Source organism: Peromyscus maniculatus, chromosome 14 (genome assembly GCF_049852395.1).
Source record: "Peromyscus maniculatus bairdii isolate BWxNUB_F1_BW_parent chromosome 14, HU_Pman_BW_mat_3.1, whole genome shotgun sequence".
Taxonomy (NCBI): domain Eukaryota; kingdom Metazoa; phylum Chordata; class Mammalia; order Rodentia; family Cricetidae; genus Peromyscus; species Peromyscus maniculatus.
Genome location: NC_134865.1, coordinates 80,335,066 through 80,349,337, shown reverse-complemented (window position 1 = coordinate 80,349,337; position 14,272 = coordinate 80,335,066). Strand labels below are relative to the sequence as shown.

The following is a 14,272-nucleotide window of genomic DNA, read 5'->3' as shown; positions in this document are numbered from 1 at the left end:
CTCCAAGGCTTCTATCAAAGACCTGAGATGCAGAAAACACATACTCTTGCTTTGGGACTTAGTTTCCCTACGTACTAGGAAGAAACAACTACATATTCATTTTTCAGCTACTTATTTTTTTAAATTAGTACTTTCATGCAACCCTAAACAAAATAAATACCTTATATAAAATAGAAAGGCTCTTGCAGAAGGTGGAGGAGCCTAGAGCCCTGCTGTGAGTTGCCATTCACCACCCAACACATCCTTGGAAGACATGGAGCCTCTGGCAGATCCTGTCAGTGCTGGTTCTTCCAGACCAGCACGGCTGCCCTGGTTAACCCCATTCTCCTTTATCCCCTGTGCCACAGTCCTACAGTGGTCTCTGCAGCCAGTCCCTGCAGCGGTGGCAGAGCACTCTTCCCCAACTACAGGACAAGGGCTGCCTGGGACTTCCCGAAAGAAAGAAATTTGGGATGCTATGTACAACACAAACATTAACACAAATGTTTCCATGTCCTTGAAATTTTTCAAAAGCTAAATGAGAATATTTTAAACAAGTGACATTAGGGTAACATGAACACCTGAGTTTTGGAAGCAACATGTTTTCTTCTGTGAAATGATCAATGTTCCAAGAAAGCAAACTTCTGATCTGTGGTGCTCAATCTCACCACAAGAGACTAAGAGGAGCCTTTCAAATCCTGCTGTCCTACCAGTTTCACTTGGCAACTGTTTTCCCTTTCACATTTTTAGGTTGTGGGCACACAGCCATGATGTACGTGAAACAAAATAAGAAATGAGCATATGAACAGAGTCTGATGTGCCAATCAAGTAAAACAAGAAAGCAGTCCTGACATTTACGGATATGAACATTCACTACTCTCCGTGGAGAGACGAAACAGGAGACACAAATGGAAATCAGAGTCATGCCTAAAAATACTACTCCTATCCCATGGTCCACCCAGGGGTGTTTCCAATGAGCAGGGAGCACTTGGGAGTGTCCTCAGATGCCTGCTTCTTTCTAGTCTCATTTAGTTCTAATTAAGTCCCTGTTCCTCCCTCCCTCCCCCTCTCCACTTGCACCACTCTGCAGCACCTTTTCCTTGTAGCTCCAGTTCTGCAGCTGAGCCTCCAGAGCCTCCAGAGCCTCAATGCCCTGGACTCCAGTCTGCCTCTCACACCTGCCAACCTGGATGTTTCACATGATGCTCTCCTGTAGCATGAATCTTAATAGGTCTTATTAATAAAAACCAAACCTGGAGCCAGGTATTGGGGTGAACTCTGGAAGATCAGAGAAGCAGAACAAGCCACAGCTACCTCACCTCATCAGTTCCTCAGCTGATCCTGTTTCTTCAGACTGGATGCCTCTCAGCTGAACTGTGCTGCTCAAAAACCTAAAAGCTTACCAGCTAAAAGCTTCTAGTTTCTGGTCTTCACACCTTATATACCTTTCTGCTTTCTGCCATCACTCCCTGGGATTAAAGGCATGAGTCACCATGCCTGGCTGTTTCCAGTGTGGCTTTAAACTCACAGAGATCCGGATGGATCTCTGCTGTAGGAATGCTATGATTAAAGGCGTGTGTGCCACCATTTTCTGGCCTCTATATCTAGTGGCTGTTCTGTTCTCTGACCCCAAATAAGTTTATTAGGGTGCACAATATTTTGGGGAAAACAATACCATCACACTCTCCTCCTTCACTTGGCTCCATATGTCATGCACCTCCACTTCCAGTTCTCTTGGTCCCCCAGTCAAAGTGCTTTAGCTTCCTCCACAGTGGCTACAATAAGGAGGAGTTCTGAATCCTGGTGGATTGTTATCTACTGAGAAACCTCAAGGCTTATTCTTAAAAGCTGCAGGAGAAAGAGCACACATTTGTGAGGATGCTGTGAAGATGACGAGGTGCACAGCACACAGTAACCACAATCAATGGAGGTTAGTGCATATGTGCCAAGAGCTTGCCAAACTCCCTTCCTGACCAAATCAGCTAAAACGCAAAAATTACTATGAAAGAAAATAATAAAACAAAACAAAAACCCCTCACATATTGTCTTATGTTAAGCAACTTGGTCTAGTACAGGCCCTAGGCCTCTAAACACAATATACAGGTCTGACAGGGCTGTCTGGGGAGACTGGAGGAGGCAGCTCCAGAACCCACCAGATATTATAGCTTATCCCAAGAACTATACATACAACCTATGGCTCATCTGTTTGAATGCTTGGTCTGAAGTTGGTGGAACTATTCGGGAAGGATTAAGAGTTGTGGCCTTGTTGGAGGAAGTGTGTCACTGGAGTTGAACTTCTGAAAGTCTATGCCAGGCCCAGTCTTGCTCTCTCTGTGCCTACAACTTACAGATCAGATATGAGCTCTCAGAGCCATGCTTCCTATCATAATGGTAATGAACTAATCGTCTGAAACTGCAAGCAAGGCCTCAATTAAATGCTTTCTTTTATAAATTGCCTTGATCATGGGTTTCATCACAGCAGTAGTAACCCTAACTAACACACAACCTTTAAAAAAAAAAAAGGCACATATGCTATATGAATACAGCTTAAGAAGAAATCCTTTGCAGTTTTGGGCCACCATCCCCAAATTTTTCCATTTTAAAAGTGAGGGGGTCACTAACTGTGACCCTTGTGTTTAAGTCCCATCTGAGCTTTGAGAGAGTAGAACAGTTAGGCATATACTGGAAATCTTTGGTTAATAATGTCTTGAAATCACTCAATATCCTAGAATTCTAAATGAATTAATTTTTTTCCAAAAATTTTTAAATTCAAACCCTTCTTAAACTGATAGGGACTGCATGACTGCTACATTGTAAACTAAATCCTCCTCCACATTATACAGTTCAACTGGACTTCCAGTGATATTTAACTTTAAAAAAAATGTAAAGTAAAGCCATTCCATATCTATTTTGAGGAAATCTAAATTAAGCTACCAAAAGGAAATGTTCTACTAAAAGCAAACATAGTTACATCTTAAAATTCACTACTGCTCCAAGTGTGGAAGTGGTGCATTCCCATCCACAACAGACTCTTCCATCAAATAGCCGCTCTCTCAGAGATTTTTGTTTGTATTCACTTAAGTGCTTAAAGGAGGTACTGAAGCCAAGGCTCAGTCTAAAAAATGCTTATGGCACAAGTCATAAGGACCTGAATTTGGATCCTCAGCATCAACATACAAAGCTAGGCATGCTGGGATAGGCATGGGGGTGCATGCCTGCAATCCCTGAGGCTTGCTGGCCACTAGTCTAGATGAACTAATAAGCTCCAGGTTCTGTGATAGATTGCCTCAAAAAAGAAGGCTTGATGGAAATCCTAATGAGGAAGGCATCTAGCGTAGACCTCTAGACTCCAGGCACATGCATATACATGAGCACACACACACACAATACTTGAAGGGCTCTTGGTGCTAAACAGCAAGATGGTCAACAGACAGAGCAGTGAATTACAGCAGTTATATCCTTTTAGGGGGCCAGGGTCTCCCTAGGTAGCCCAGGCCTCAAACTCAAAATCCATCTACCTCAATCCCTACAGTTACATATGCACCACCATCTAGTGACTTAATTCTTAATTGTTAACCATTTAGTGATTTAATTCTAATGTTAGAGGCCAGATGATAAATGGATGATAAGCCAATGAATGCTTCAAGTATGTGTGTGTGGAGGGGCAGGGAGCAAGCAAGAAACAGAGAATAGGTGATTAAAAAAAAAAAAAAAAAGACAATGGCATATGCACCAAGATTTGAGTGACAAGGGTCCAGTTGACCAAGTATCAGAAAAAGATCCTAAAATACAGAGGAATCACTTGTGAAAGGCCTCAGATAATGGGAAACTAACTTAGCATTCATCCCTCTCACATGGGACAGGTGGAACAGACAAGGTAAGCAGGCGCCAAACAGAGGAAAGAGGACGTCATGAAATAGGGAATCAAAGTAGTTTTTTCTTTTTTCCCTTTTTTCTTTTTCTTTTTGCAAGGGGTAATGCAAGGGGTAATGGTTCTCATTTTTTTAATGGAAAATGGACATAAAGAGACCAGTTTAAGCTAGCCCAGTTAAGAGATAATGAAATTTAAAGCTTAAAATTCATATGGAAACACACAAGACATCAGATAGCCAGAGCAATCCTGACTCTAAGATATACTACAGAGCCATAGCAATGAAAACGCGCGCGTCGCGCGCGCACACACACACACACACACACACACACACACACACACACAAAATCTATGGAATAGAACAGAGAACCCAGATATATTTCCACATGACTTTTGACAAAGATGCCAAAAATACAAACTGAACAAGACTGTCTCTTTTTCTAATCTCACTTTGGACCAAAAAAAGAAGAAGAAAAGTCAATTCCAAATGGACCAAAGGCCTGAGCATTCTTGCCATTGTCAAGGCACTTGCCTTTAATCCCACACTTAGGGGTTAGGGGAGGCAGAGGCCAGCCTGGTCTATATGGTGAGTTCTAGGACAGTCAGGGCTATATGGAGAAACTTTGTCCCAAAAAATAAAAAGATAAAATAAAATACTGAGTCAATAGAGAAAAAGAGGTGAGCATGGTGACATATGCCTATTGGTCCAGCACTGGGGAGGCTGAGGCAGGAGGATCACAGGGTCAAAGCCAGCCTGCGCTACAAAGTGAGACCTTGTCTCTAAGGAGGGGAAATAAGTAAATGAAGAAAGTAAAGAGAGCCTTGATGGACTTACAGGGGGTTATCAAATGGAACAACAGATGCATTATGGGAATCTCAGGAGTACAGGAAACAAGGAAAGGGCAGAAAACCCAATGGAAGAAATAAAACTAACAATTCTGAGGAGATAAACAGACAAATCCATGAAGCTCAACAAACTCCATCTGGGACTCAGTCCAGGAGACCTACGTTAAAACACACAATGACCAGCGTCAAGGGTCACAAAGAACTCCAGAAAGCAGCATGAGAGGGCACTCAGCAGCTGTCAGCGATTGCCCAGCAGGAACACCGGAGCTGGGAGGTAAGAGGACACAGCCCACGTGATAACAGGAAAAGACGAAATGTAAAACACTACATGTCTTCCAGAAGTGGAGAAATTAGGACTGTCCCAGATCAACAAAGATGGCATCAGAGCTGCTCGCAGAAATGCTAAAGGCAGTCTTTCAAGTTGAACACCAGTAAGCAGCAACACAAAGCTTACAAACACAAAACTCCCAGGTAAAGGCATGCACACAAGTACAGAGACAGGACTCCGTGGCATTGCCATGTGGGTGCACACGTCATTTAAAATTTGACATCAGATTCCAAAGATGAACAAAAAGTAGCTACAAATCTATATGCAATAAAAAGCGGTAATTTGTATCATGAGTAATATAATATGAGAGAAATAAAGTAGGCCATAAAGGTTAATTTATCAGAAACTTATCAGTTTAAAGTAAATTGTTGTAACTTCAAGATGTTTTATGTAATTTCAATGGTAGCTATACCAAAAACTACACAATGTATACAAAAAGAAATGAGAAAGAAATTTAAACGCATCACTAAGAAAGATCAAGAAGGCAGCAAGAGAAGAAAGGGGAGACAGACAAAATCACCAAGTAACAGCAACTACTTTAAATATAAGAGGATTCAATTCTCCGATTAAAAGACATGCTCGGTGGATAAAATAGGATCCAGCTAGAGCAGTTCTAGACCTGAATTCCTACCAGGCTGAAAATGATAGAAAGGACGGCCGGGACAAACCGCAAACTATGAGAGGACACGATGGAGGGAACTACATGGTGGCAGGAGGCTCAGTTCACCAGGGGATCCAACACAATACACACCTCACAGCAGATCTCTCAGCTGCAGGACACAAACATCAACAAAACTAAGTGGAGAAACAGAGATACTGTCAAACAAGCTGGCTGTCCGTCCTTCCGCTCCACCTAGATGACACCATGTCAGGCATGGAGCTCAAGTGTTGGTCTTCGGCACTTTCTTTCCCTCAACACTCAGCGATAGTGAGGCGTGGCAGCAAGCAGGTGGGAGCAACACAATGCAGCTGTGCAAGCCTCTGGGCCTAGGGAATCGGGCCTCTTCAGTGTGGCTGGCTCGAATTCCAGGAAAGCCCTTGACAGTGTTAAGCTCTTATGTAGGCCTAGAAAGTCTGGAATCCTTCGCTCTTAATACTTTCTGGCCAGAGTACAGCTTTGGCCCAGGTCTGAGACCCTTGTCCCAAACACTTGGCAGCTCTTGGCCCTCTCCTGGTGACCAGGATCTACAGTCTTTCCTCTTGTGATTCATTGCAGCCTTTACATTTCTTTAGTCTCAGCTTTCCACTCTCCCCTGTCGTCCTCCTACACTTAAACTACATCGATATTACTGATAGTTTTATGTACTCCCTGTCAAAATCCCAGGTTGACAGGTAGCACTCACCTATAGTCCCAGCAACATGGGAAGCTGAGGCAAGAGGATCACATGAGAACGTGAGTTTGTCACCAGTCTGGACATCAGTGGAAGACACTATTTTAAGACAAAACAAAATCCTGATGGCATTTACAAAAATCAGACACAGAAAATTTTCTGTATTGTGCATGGTGGCACACACCTATAATCCAAGAATTTAGGAAAATGAGATAGGGAATAACATGTTCAAGACCAGCCTGGGCTGTATATTAAGTCTGAGCTTTACAATAAGAAGACCATACCTGAAATACAAAATAAACAAAGAATCCTAAAATTCATATAAATTCTCAAGGGACTCTGAACATTCATAATAGCCTTGAAAAAAAAAAACAAAGTTGAAGGTCTCACATTTCTTATCTTAAAACACACAACCCAATCACCAAAATGGTATGGTACTGGCATAAAGACACATCTAAGACATTAAGCAGTAAAGAAAGTCCTGGAGCAAACCCTTGTATATATGGTCAAATGGACTTCATCAAGCTTCTAAGGATACACATTGAAGGTCAGTCTTCAACACACAGTGCTGGGAAAACTGGATCACCGCACACAAAAAGTATAAAGTTGAACCTCAAACCCATATATAAGAGTAATCTCAAAATAATCAAATAAAGACTTAAAACTATAAAACACCCCAAAGAAAGCATAAGGTTTCGGGACACTGTATTTTCATAATTTCTTAGCTACAAAATCAAATGTAAAAATAGGCAAATGAGAATATGTAAAACCTTGAAACTTCTGCACACAGGTTCTGGCAAGCTGTGGGCAATGTGCTTGCTGCGCAGCTACGAGGCTGAGTTCAGATGCCTAACAACTACACAAAAAGCTAAGTATGGTAGCCATGTTCCTAGAACCCCAGCACTCAGAAGTGGAAACAGGAGGATTCCCTGAACCTTGCTAGCCAGCCAGTCTAGGTTAATTGATGAGCTTCAGGTTCAGTGAGAGAACACATATAAAATAAATAAATAAATAAATAAATAAATAAATAAATAAATAAATAAATAAATAAATAAAAGTGATGGAGAAGTCACATGATGTCAACCTCTGGCCTCTGTAAGTACATATTGTACCCACCCACACAAATACAAATAAACAAATAAAAATAATACTGCATACAATGGAAATAAACTGAAAAAAACAATTTACAGAACAGGAGAAAATATTTGTAGATTACCTATCTGATGAGTATTTACCATCCCAGGATACATCAGAAAATCCTGCATCTTAACAATAACAAGACCAAAAATCATAAATGGGCAAAGGGCTTAGACAAGTATCCAAGTCTAATGCTAGCCTAGGCTATGCAGCAAAACTTGTCTCTAAAACTAATACATATATATTGGGCAGTGTTGGCACATACCTTTAATCCCAGCACTCAGGAGGCAGAGACAGGCAGATTTCTGTAAGTTCAAGGCCAGCCTATATAGCCAGTTCCAGATCCGCCAGGAGTAAGACCTTGTGAGAGGTGAGACATTGTCTAAGAAATATTTTTTTTAATTTGGACTGATTAAATAGATCCATCCTTATCACCCTGCACAACCCTCAACTCAAAACAGATCAAAGACCTCAACATAAAACCAGATACACTGAACCTGATAGAAGACAAAATGAGGAATAGCCTTGAACTCATGGCATAAGAGACTTTCTGAACAGAACACTGTTATCACAAGCACTCAGATCAACAATTAATAAAGGGGACCTCATGAAACTGAAAAGCTTCTTTAAGGCAAAGGACACCATCCTTAGGACAAAGTGGCAACCTACAAGATGGGAAAAGATTTTTACCAACTACACATCCAATAGAGGGCTAATATCTAAAATATATGAAGAACTCAAGAAACGAGATATCAAAAAACAAAATAATCCAATTAAAAAACGGGGTACATATCTAAACAGAGAATTCTCAATACAAGAAACTCAAATGGCTAAGAAACACTTAAAAATGTTCAACATCTTAGTCATCAGGGAAATGCAAATCAAAACTATTTTGAGATTCTATTTTAACCCTGTCAGAATGGCTAAGATCAATAATACGAGTGACAGCTCATGCTGAAGATGTGGAATAAGAGGAAAACTCATTCATTGCTGGTGAGACGGCAAACTTGTACAATCACTATGGAAATCAGAGTGGCAGTTCCTCAGAAGGACTGGAATCAATCTACCACAGGATCCAGCTACACCACTTGTGGGTATATACCCAAAGGACACTTCATCCTATCACAAGGACACTTGGAAACAACCTAAATGTCCCTCAAAAGAAGAATGGATAAAGACAATGTGTATGTTTATACAATACAGTATTACTCAGCTGTTAAAAAAAAAAAAAGTCACATCATGAAATTTGCAGGCAAATGGATGGAACTAGAAAATACCATCCTGAATGAAGTAACTCAAATCCAGAAAGATAAATATGGTATGCATTCACTTATATGTACAGGAATGGAAAGATCAGGTGGGGAGGGAGAAGGGAGATGCAGTTGGTAGAGGGAATGTGGAGATAGGCAGCTAGAATTAAGAGGCATTTGAGGGGTGGTATGGAAACCTAGGACAGTGGAAACTTTCTAAAATACATGAAGGTAATCCTATGAAATCTCTAAATAATTAAGGAGATGGAGCCCCAACTGGCTGCCTCTTGTCATCAAACTAAGCTTCAGTACCAGGACTGAGTCACATCCAATTGAGTTGATGACCATAGGAAATCTTCAAACAACCCAGGCTGTTGCCAAGACAATTGGTTGTTCTCCACAAACTGACAGCAGGGCCCCATTGCCAAAGACAACACCCACAGAACTCATTTAACATGGAGAGGTCAAGCTGGTGCCTACATAGAATGTTCTAGTGTCTTTGGTACAGGTATTCTTCAGGCTACCAAAAGAGAAATGTAAACACCAACCCACCCACAAAACCTTTGATCTACAATGCTGTCCTGCCTGTAAAATATGCTAGGACAATGGTGGCACAAAACTTGTGGGAGTAAGCAACTAATGTTGGCCCACTCTACAAGATGGAACCCCTACCTGACACTTCTTGGGTAACCACAAACCAGAGACTAGATAGGGTAAAACCAAATACTAACAATCTACTTTTAAAAAAAAAAAAAAAGACATAAAATGACTCCTAATGATATTCTGCTATACTCACAGATCACAGCCTTGCTCAGCCATCATCAGAGAAGCTTCCTCCTGCAGCAAGTGGGAACAAATACAGAGACCCACGCCAGACATTATGCAGAGAGTGAAATACCTTGAAACACACAGCTCTAAATGGGATATCTTCATCAAATCCCTCCCCTCAAAGCCCAGGGAACCCTGCAGAAGAGGAGGTGGAAAGTGTGTAAAAGCCAGAAGGAATGCAGGACACCAGGAGAACAAGGTCCTCTAAATCAACTCACATGAACTCACAGAGACTGATGCAGCAAGCACAGGGCCACATGGGTCTGCACCAGGTCCTCTGCATAAGTATTACAGCTTTCAGTTAAGTGTTTTTATGGGACTCTTGAGTGTGTGAACAAGTGGGTCTCTGATTCTTGTGTCTTCTCTTGGGGCTCTTTTCCTTCCATTGGTTTACCTTGTTCAACTTCAATGTGATGTTTTTTTCTTTTATCTTATATTTTATTTTGTTATGTTTTATTACTATCTCTTAGGAGCCTGTTATTTTCTAACAGAGATAGAAAGGGAGTGGATCTGGATGGAAGGAGAGATAGTGAGGGACTTGGAGGAGTAGAGGGAGGGGAAACTGTAATCAGGATATATTGCATGAGAAAATAATCTATTTTTAATAAAAGGGGGGAAATTGGGTAAATTAGATGGCTCAGTAGATAAAGATACTTGCCACCAAGCCTGGCAACCTGAGTTCAATCCTTGAGTCTCACATGGTGAGAGGAGAGAACAAACTCCCACAAGTTGTCTTCTGACCTCCAAATGCATACTATGGCACCTGAGCATGCGTGCATTCACACACACACACAATAAAAAATGTTATTTTGTAATTAAATGTTAAAAGTATGATGAACTGATAGAAACAACGATAGATAACATGGACAGAGAGCAGCAGAGCTCAATTCAAAGTAGATGTTCACTAGATGTAACTAAATCTCAATTTTTAAATTAAACGATAAAAGCATACAATTAAACATGATACATTGTATAAAAATAAGTCCATGACACTTTTTAACACATGTAACCAGAGGAAACAGGGCACATAGCAGTAAGTCAGCAGCAGCTACCTCTGACAACAGGAGGCCGATCAATTTTCCTTCTATTCTTTCTTATCCATGTTCTTTACATTTTCTTTTTTTTCTTATTTAAGAAATATTTTTATTCATTTTACATACCAACCACAGATTCCCCCTCATCTCTCCTGATACCCTCCAGCCTTTTCCCCACCTCCCATTCCCCTACCCACCCATCCCTACCACCCTCATCCCCTTCTCTAAAAGGGTAAGGCCTCCCATGGGGAGTCAGCAAAGCCTGGTACATTTAGTTGGGACAGGACCAAGCCCCTCCCCACTGTATCAAGGCTGAGCAAGGCGTCCCACCATAGGTAATGGGCTCCAGAAAGTCACCTCATGCACCAGACCGCACTCTGGGAGGCCAGTAAAAGAGAAGGAAGAGGGATTATATGAGCAAGGAGGGTCAAGATTATGATGGGGAAATCTTCAAAGACAAATGAACTAAGCTTGTAGGAACTCGAGAACTTTACACAGACAGCTGTGGAACCTGCATGGGACCAGACTAGGAATCCTTTGCATATCGAAGACAGTTATGTAGTTTGGTCTGTTTGAGGGGGCCCTGGCAGTGGGATCAGGATCTTTATGTTTTCTAAAACAGTCAAGTATTTTTATTCAAGAAGAGAAAAGAGGCACTGTAACAGTTGAGAGACAGGAGGTAATCTTGGGCAAAAATGAGCAGGACTGACTTGCCCATATACTTAACAACAGAAAGTGTTCCCCTCCAAAAAAGCCTAGAAAGTGTTAAGCTTTAGAAAAAAATAAAATAAATATTTTATAATTAAAAATATTAAGTGTTCAGCTTATCAGCATACGTTCATTCAGTGGATAACTTTTGCCATCTAGTGTGTTAACTGCTACACTTGGGCTGGCTATGAACTTTATAGTTGGGCAGACACAGGTGCCAGAAAGAGCAGGTCTGATTCTGCCCTGGTCACACTGCATCTAGATTCAACTGTGTGGAAGAATCATTGCTATGCTAGAGCCCACTGACCAAGTTGCGTAAGGCTCATGTGAGCAGTGCTTAACTTAGGACAGAGTCAATTTGGGGAAATGACTGTCATCTTCTAATTCTTGGGCACTATTTTTGGATTATGCAAAATGGATTAATTTGTAAAAATTTTAAAGAAGTCAGTAACAGCCAAGTAGATGAAGAAGGAAGAGATGCCTAGGTCTGGCTTAGTAATTCAATACTCTGCCTCACAATCCAGGCAGGGGATGCTGAAGTACAAAAGCAGAGGTTGGGTGGATTCCTGTCATAGACAACAGCCGCGATTATATTCAGTCATTCAATAAATAACTGCTGAGTGCTTACTATACCGAATACCTAGGCAAACTGCACTGTCCAAGAGGGCTGGACATTCTACAAGGATGGATGACAGGCACTGGCCACATGTGACTACTGATCTCTTAGAACTGGCACTCAAATCAGGATTATCATACATTAAGTAACAGGAAGACTATAACCAACATGTAAGAGGGGCTTTGTAATAATGAGGAAATTAATCTGAAGAGGCTCATGTGAGAGGCCACAAGCTACGCTAAAGGATCACAGCTATCCAGACAGATACAGACATGTCCTGAAAACACTCAGGAAAAGAGTGTTACCTTGGACTCGAATGTTAATGTTTAACAACATGCAGAACAGCATCTGAATAATATTGACCAGACTTAAATTAGTGCCATGGTAGAAGACAAACAAGGATGGGAAGAAATCAGAATGCTATGTCCCCCTGGATGTGGAGACAGGGAACCAAGTGGTTCATCAAGCCTGTTTCCTATTTTGCTTACAAAGTATGCCTCCCTATACATTCAGATTCTGGGAGGATGGTAGCAAGCTCAATTATTTTTTGTTTTTTAAGATTTTGTTTATTTTATGTATATATGTGTTTTGTCTGCATGTATGTATGTGTACAACATGTGTGCAGTGTTAATGGAGCCCAGAAGAAGGCGTTGGATCTTCTGGAACTAGAGTTACAGATGGTTGCTGAGACACCATGTGATGAGTGCTGGAAATCAAACCCAGGTCCTCTGTAAGAGCAGCCAGTGCTTTTAACAAGAGTCATTTTACATTACAAAATCCAAACATGAATCAGCAAAGTGTGCTATGTCCATGGGTGGGATAAAAGGGAATGAAATACTGAAACTGAGGTAGCATGAATGAGCCTTACAAATGCTGTGCCCAGTGTAAGGTGCCAGTCAGAAACCCATCTGTTGTATGACTCCATTTGTAGAGTGGATGAATTCATAGATGGCAGGCAGATGAGACGTTTCAGGGTGAGGTTGTGTAAGAATGGGGAGCAGCAGTTAGTGAGCACAAGTGACTCTCGGCATGTTGACAGCACTCTAGGATTCAACTGTGGTCATGTCTGCACAAGTGCATACCGTGAAACCCATCACACACTTTGAATGGTGGAAGAAAGCTCTGGGTTTAATCGCTGGTGCCAGACAACAAAAAGAAAACAGAGGACAGACACTTGCTCAGTGTGTATAAGGCCTTGGGTCTGATCCTAGTACTGCACAACAAACACACACACACACACACACAACACAACCTGAGTGTTATCAATGTTAAAAGTTAGTGCTGTAGGGCCGGGCGTGGTGGCGCACGCCTTTAATCCCAGCACTCGGGAGGCAGAGGCAGGCGGATCTCTGTGAGTTCGAGGCCAGCCTGGGCTACCAAGTGAGCTCCAGGAAAGGCGCAAAGCTACACAGGGAAACCCTGTCTCAAAAAAAAAAAAAAGTTAGTGCTGTAAATGGCATTATCCAAATAATGAGACCAAAATCCCTAACAGCGGAAAGAAATGTGTGAATCATGTGATAAGGGCTTTATACCCAGAGTGACAGAGCCCTCATTAGCACTGTGGAGTCAGCAATTAAATCTAGAGTCTTCTTAGCACTTGGTATATCCCCAGCTCTTTAGAGGTTTAAATGTTTAAATGTTGTATTTAGGTTTCAATTCATTTTGAGTTGCACTTTGTATATGGTTTGAGGGAAAAGCGTCTGAGGTTACGTGGATATTCTGCTGTCCTGTATTTGTTAAAACCTATGTTGATGGTTTCTGGTACCCTTGTTGACAATTGTTCATTAATGTCAGGGTAGTGAAGTCTAGTTTGAGACAGGCTTGAGGCATGTGTCTGAGCGGCATGTATGTAAGACCATGTCTTCTACTCACATGGCCCAGGAAGAAGCCTAGTGAAAACACATGTCTGATGAGTGATGACCCATCTGTGAGTCTGACAGTCACACTGCTTCATTGCCCAGAGATGACACCAAGAGACACATCACTGCCTGCTTTTGCAAAGGGGCCAACTGGTCCTTTGTAGTGCTGCTCCTGTCTGAGACTCTATCAGTCTGTTGCTTACAATTCTGTTCCACTTAGTGACACAAATCAAGGACAGCAATTCCCTTCTGCCCAGGAAAGAAAATGTTTATCAACAGAGCCTTGAGCTGCTCAGTTGGCAATCTCAGCTGCCAGGAGGAAGCAGGCCAGTGGACACATTTGATTTTTATCTATGGGTAGACTAGCTCCAACACCGGATGTGGTTCTATTTTGTACACAGGGTTTTTCATGTGCCAGGCCCAAATTCTTCCATGTTCAACACGAAGTTAGAGAATCTAAATTGCTTGTCTTCTTTTACATGATT

The 14,272-nt window shown here is 41.6% G+C and overlaps 1 protein-coding gene and 1 long non-coding RNA gene across 4 annotated transcripts in view; one reads left to right on the top strand and one right to left on the bottom strand.

Moving 5' to 3' along the window:
- Evl (Enah/Vasp-like) overlaps positions 1 to 14,272 on the bottom strand; it is a 145,769-nt gene that overhangs the window by 105,208 nt on the left and 26,289 nt on the right. The gene's annotated exons all lie outside the window — the stretch shown is intronic.
- LOC121822482 (uncharacterized) overlaps positions 1 to 14,272 on the top strand; it is a 63,341-nt gene that overhangs the window by 46,169 nt on the left and 2,900 nt on the right. The window contains exon 8 of one of the 3 annotated variants that reach the window (XR_013044493.1): positions 9,541 to 13,148. The exons of the other annotated variants lie outside the window; for them this stretch is intronic. This is a non-coding gene — a long non-coding RNA (uncharacterized LOC121822482). Of the gene's footprint in view, positions 1 to 9,540; positions 13,149 to 14,272 lie in introns of those variants that run through there. 3 annotated transcript variants of the gene reach the window in all.